The following is a 6,464-nucleotide window of genomic DNA, read 5'->3' on the forward strand; positions in this document are numbered from 1 at the left end:
CTGCCAATACTATAGATTAAAAATGACATATATATATATATATATATATATATATATATATATATATATATATATATATATATATATATAAAAAATAGGAGCTCAGGAGAGCCTCTTATTGGATTGTTGCCATAGCGGGCCGCATTCGGCCGAGAAGCAGGGTGAATCAGTATCTGATGGGACCCTGTTGAGTCCTCAGGAAGTGCTCCCCCCCCCCCCCCCCCCCCTCTCAGCATCCACATATCAGCACCTCTCACCGCGATGGACTTACTGCCTGCAATCCAGCAGCAAACTGTGGAAACCGGCTTCTCATAGTTGTCATGACGACCTCCAATCCACAGCGAACTGTTTTTTTGTTTTTTTGTGTTTTTTTTTTATTTTTGCTCTTGTTTTTGAGCCTTTAACACTTTGGACAGGGTGTGTGAAAGGTTAATGAAAGCTGCGCGTCCTCATCGTGCAACAGCTGACTGATGTTCAGAGTCTTACGTGTTAAGACCGCCACTACCTGTGCAAACTGAAGGGTTAACAGTGTTTTTGGGCGTCCATGATGAGAGCGTGGCCGACTGTTGGTCTAAGAAGGATCGGGGATGGACGGCAGCACCAGATCCTGAGCTCCTGTCCCTCGCCATGTGCGGCGCCAGGGTCCGCCGCAGACGCTGGAGCAGCACACAGCTTTCTTTACTGACATTTATTTTTGTTTTTCTTTATTACGAAATGGGAGAGTTGTAAACGGAGAGAGCTGCAGGTGCTGCGGAAACATTCGTGTTCATCCTCTGAGTGGACTTTAGCAGACTGTTTGGGTCCCCTGTGACCTGAAGGGCCTCAAAAGTATCAAAAGTCACACTTTTTATGATTTCTCTTCATTACCTGTATGTATATATAAATATATTTGTGTGTTTATATTCAGTATAGAACATGCACACATAATTGAGCACACCAAACTGTGCATGTGGCGAACATGCCAGTGTGCTGCGGTTGAAACACTCGTCAGCTGTGGTTTGATGTACACTGGAGTAAAAAAGATGTACTATTCAGTTTTCCCGACGTGAATTTAATCAGTAATAAACATTTTAAAGGAATAAATATTTGACACATTATGACTGATCTCATTTGTCGGTAATTTGAGGCCCGCTCTGCAAATGAACTTCAAACCTGTCTTTTTTTTTTTTATTTCTATTTTTTGGCTTTTCTGTGAATAAAATCATATGGGAGGAAGTGTGAACTGGTTTTTTGGAAATCGTCCTTAAACGGGATCTACAAACATGACGGACTCATACTGGGTTGATTTTCCATCATCAAACTGGTTTCACTGGAAACATCCCAGTCTGTAGCTGCTGGAGTTCTTCCCAGCTGGATTCGCTCACAGTTCTGGTCTTCATTTAGACACCATGGTGTCAAGTAGCAAAGTACAAATACTTTGTTACCTTAACTAGTAAATTGGGGTATCAATACTTCACTGAAGTAATTATTTATCAGACTACTTTCTACTTCTACATTTTTGCACTATTATCTGTATTTTCTACTGTTTACAATTTAAAAAAATACAAATAAAAGTAGTTTACTGATCCATCCTTCTGACATATATATATTATTTTTTCTTTTTTACTACCAATTATCAATTCATTCTTTTGTCTCCTAATACAGATCAGTTGACCTCACTAATTCCTATATATAACCTTATATTATATTCTAATAAAGGTTATGATAAAGTGCCATTTGAAGTTGCAACATTGCAATGCTTACAGTCATATGATCCAGGCCATGAAACACATCTTAATGCTCATTTATGGTTCTTTAAAATATTTAGATTGCACTCAAATGTGTTAATTTTTCATCAGAATCTACGTGGCTGAAAAGGTGTAGCACTTTGTAGCTTCTCCAGTATTAACATCCTGATATAACATTATAGTCATAACTTTTAGTAAAATTTTATTTTGGGGAGTGTGCTGTAAGTTCTGGTGCCACAGTTTAAAAGCTCCTTTTTAATAGTATTTTTCACACTCACATTACTTTTATACTTCATGTATTTTCTTAAATCAGCACTTAAATTTGAGTTTGTACTTTTACTTCTACAGAAGTCTTTTTAAACCTGAGTATCCATACTTCTACCGGAGTAATGAATGTGAATACTTTTGCCACCACTGTTTAGACAGAGTAAAGTGTTAATCATCCTTTTCTGACGACTGAACATCGGTTTCCCTTGACAACATGTATGTTTTCATGTTTAGACCAATGTTTCCTGTGATGAATCTGAATGTGGCGGATCAAAAACACTGAACCACAGCTGTCTGCTGGCAGCTCCATGAGGCCAGAAGACCAAGTCAGAGGCACTGTACTTCTTATCCTGAAGTCTCTTCAGCCTGGATTCCTGGACCTGGTGGGCTCTCATTTTATTAAATGTCAGCAGGGAGGATAGCTGATTTCACCTGGATAAAAGCTGAATAAAAGTGTCGGAACAGCAGCTAAAGCTTCAGATCCGGTCATTCAGCCTGCAGGATGGAGAGAGGAGTTCCCCCAGTTTTCCTCCTGTACCGAGAACTGATGTGTTTACATACTATGTGTGAAGGAAAGAATCGGACTCAGTAGAAATCAGACTGTCTGCTTTAGGAGAGAATCATAGAAAATAAAAGACATGAACATGAAAACACCATCATGCATGTCAGTGAAGCTTTCAGCCAATCAGGGCAGAGATGTTCAGCAGACGGCACCTGCTCTGTCCTGACTGCAACCTGCATCTGATGTGAAAAATACTCATTTCTTATTTATCATTAAGCCTCCCTAACTTCTGTTTAACCAGACTAATCTCACTGCAAACTGTTCCTGCAGGACTGTATCAGGCTCATGTTTTATGAAACAAAACAAGCTAAATTTCCAGAATCTAGTGGATTATAAGTAAAGAGGATTCATCAACTGGCAGAAATAAATATCCAAATATTTAGGACAGTTTCTTCTCTGAACAAGTTCCACGTTATGAATATATAGGATTCATTTTGCATTAATATATTTGTAATAATCATTTAGAAGCAAAAATCTGTTCAGATCAATATCCTTTTCATATCCTAAAAGCAGTCTGTATAGACCGCAGACTGTATATCTCCATATACAGTCTACGGTCATCCCTCAAGCTGCTGTTTTTCATCAGAGACTTTGTTGAGCAGGCTGCGAGAGGAAGCATCTCCCCCCCCAGCCCGAGTCAGAGGAGACAAGAGGATCATAAAGTGTTTATTTGTACAAAAAAAGATGCTAAGAAAGTTGCATGATAAATTTTTTGAACAGTTTGAAGCATTTTGCAACTGAAATAGTGCCGTTAGTGGTGAAAGGAAGCACTCGCACGGAGTGAGGAGGGATGAGCAGCAGGAACCACAACCTGTGACGCGTGTGTGTGTGTGTGTGTGTGTGTGTGTGTGTGTGTGTGTGCAGCATGGGGATGTTTAGTCTACCACACACATACCTGGCACATGTGTTCAGTTGGAAAATGATTCAGTTCAGTCTACAGTGTCAAAGCAAAAGTCAAACAAACAAGAAAAAAAACATATGATAATAACACAATAATAACACAAACGAATATGACAGAGTTGTGTTTCTAACAGAGGTCAAACAAAAAGAGAAGTGGGTCTGGTTCTGGCAGGAGTGGCTGCTCCCGAATCTAAAGCTGCTGCTGGAGGAATAAAAGCATGTTTCTGACTGTACTCCGCTGGAGTTTCCCATCTCGTCCTGCCAGAGAAACAACTTTCTAATATTGCACCTTCAAAAAGAGGCTGTATTTTAATTTAAATTTAAATTTATCACCAAATTAATTTTTTCACATAAATCACTGCTGAGCGTGCACGCTTTCAGATCTGGCTTCTTGAGTTTGTTTATGTATTCCTTTCATTTTCAATGGTTCAAGGTCATGAAAAAGAAGCCTCCCTGCATCTCCATGTAGTCATACACACATTTATCCAGTTCAGGGAGAAGTTTAACTTTTAAACTCGACAGTTTCATCTCTGACCTGAAAAAGAGAAATGACTGAAACAGAAACAATCTTAACTTGGTACAGAAGTGCAACTTGTGAGGCAGTGGCTCAAACGTTTCGAGCCAAAGCCCCAAAGATAGCTTACGCTGGTGTGTGTGACCCTCACACCAAGGTAGCGACGGATTAATTGTGTGATATATCAAATGGATCATTTTGCAGCCATCCTTTAAATCAGCGTTTCCCAGTGCCACTGTCCTGCACGTTTTAGAAGCAACCTGACTTTAACACACCTGAATTAAATAAAAGACTCGTTAACAGACGTGCAAATAACTTGATTAAACTTCATTAATCTGAATCAGGTGCGTTGGAGCAGGAACACATCTATGACAGGCTGGGCGGTGGTACTTGAGGACTGGGACTGAGAAACGCCGCTCGATATGTGAGGTCGGAAGACTGCCAGTTTCTTCATAAATAAGGCGTATAAAGTGTTTGGTTTTTTTTATTTTATTTGTGTGAACTAATTTTGTTGTTAAAGTGTTGAAAAATTAAAACGATGATGTCACAGATGTATCGCTGCATCAGCAGTTTAGTTTGACAGCCCTGCTAGAAATAACTTTTTTTTAATTAAATAAATGTATGCTACATATTTTTTACAATTATCTGGCAACTCTGTGAAATGATCTCCTGACCCCCATGAGGGTCCAGACCACCAGTTTGAAACCATTGTTATAAGGATTTTGTTCATGTTTCTCCAGTTTAGATTGTCTTGATGTTTCATTCAGTTCTGTTTGAGGCTAAAAATGCTTGGAGAAGATGGAAGAGATAAAAGAAGAGACAAGATAAATGTCACTGCAGCATCCGAGTCACGCTCCTAAATCCCTCACAAAATCCAACTCCCATATTTTAATAAAATATTCAAAGTAAATAAATAAAAAACTTCCAGATGCATTCAGGAGTTTGTGGAGTTACTTTGATACTTTCAGATTTTTTAATACACCGATTGAAAAAAGGGCGACTTATCAGAAAAAATGGTGTCTTTTATCAGGACTGAAGGGATTTACCATGCAGAGGAACTGATAAGCGACAATCACAAATAAAACTGGGCCTCATTTGTGAATAATTTGGTTGGCTTTTATACAGCATTTCTGGATATCTTGTGCCAGCTCCACTGAACGCCACACCAGACCAGGAAAAATAAAAAAACAAACATACAGTGATAATGTCCATCCCACCAGTGGAATTCCTCCTCACGCACAAGAAAACAAATAATACTGAACAGGGATATTTCTCTCTACAAAAAGATTATCATTCAAAAGTTATGTATATTTTTCTTAGAAATATATCAATTTCATCCAAACATATTTGTCTCTTTTTATGTTTTTTATAAAAATCATTCTTTGGGTTGATCCTTCCAACAACCAGCTGAGATGGCATGAAGACATCTGCATAGGTTTACACAGCTGCATTTGACGGACAAACATTTACATCACTGAGTCACTCGCACTCCAAGACAAACTGAGTCACAGATATGTCACCTAAAATGGAAGCCCGTCAGCTAAGAAATCAAAGTGCCCATGAATTAGTGAAGCAACGAGAATGGAGGTAGACCTTCTCTTGGGGCGAATGCGAAGCATCGCAGCAGACGTCGTCCGCTGCAGAGGAAGCTGAGTGGAACGGCTGGACACTGACTTATAGCTATGAAATTCCACTGGTTACTCTGAAGTTGATGAGCGCTCTACCTCCTGCTCACTTTGATGTAAACATTTTGAAAATTTGGTCAACTAGGAAGATGGCTGACATCATGGGGACAACGTTGGACAGTGCTTTTTCCTTCAAATAATTATGAATATAACATGAATGGTAGAAAAATAAAACCACCTGCACAGTCAGTGTCAATATGTTCATCCGCCCAAAGGTTCATTCATGTGTCAGAGGTGAACATGAAGGCAAAAATTGCTGCTTCATTCAAATTCTTATTTAAGTTCATTTTATTTAACGTGAGTAGATTAACCCCGATAGTGTCGTCAGGGCTAGCTAGCTAAACTTCAACAATGGAGAAAAGGTGTTGCAAACCTGGATTTGGGACTATTATATGTATGGCCATTTAAATACAAGAAAGAAATTAGATTAGATTTCAACAGTCTTTGTTGCTTTTAATCCAGAAATTCACATTTTGAAAGCTGTGCTTGTTAATTTTGCTAGCTTGATGCTAAATTAGCCAGTTAGCATGGAGCCAAAACAGTCAGTCTTAATTCTTCCAAAAAACTTATTTAAAAGTCAATGTTTAGAGTAAAACTGCAACCAGAACAACTAGCTAAAAGGCTAAGATGCTAACAAGGCCTCAGGAGAATTTTATCATCATTTTCTGAGGATTTTTATGAGATTAACAATGACGATAATTTCATCTTTAAAATGTTGGATGTTCCCAAATGTTATCACTGAGCACATGCTAAATCCGGGAGTTTATTTATTCCCTTTTCCCGCTTCCATTATAAGTTAAATGAACTTT

Source organism: Telmatherina bonti, assembly GCF_933228915.1.
Source record: "Telmatherina bonti genome assembly, chromosome: 13".
In the NCBI taxonomy this organism is placed as follows: domain Eukaryota; kingdom Metazoa; phylum Chordata; class Actinopteri; order Atheriniformes; family Telmatherinidae; genus Telmatherina; species Telmatherina bonti.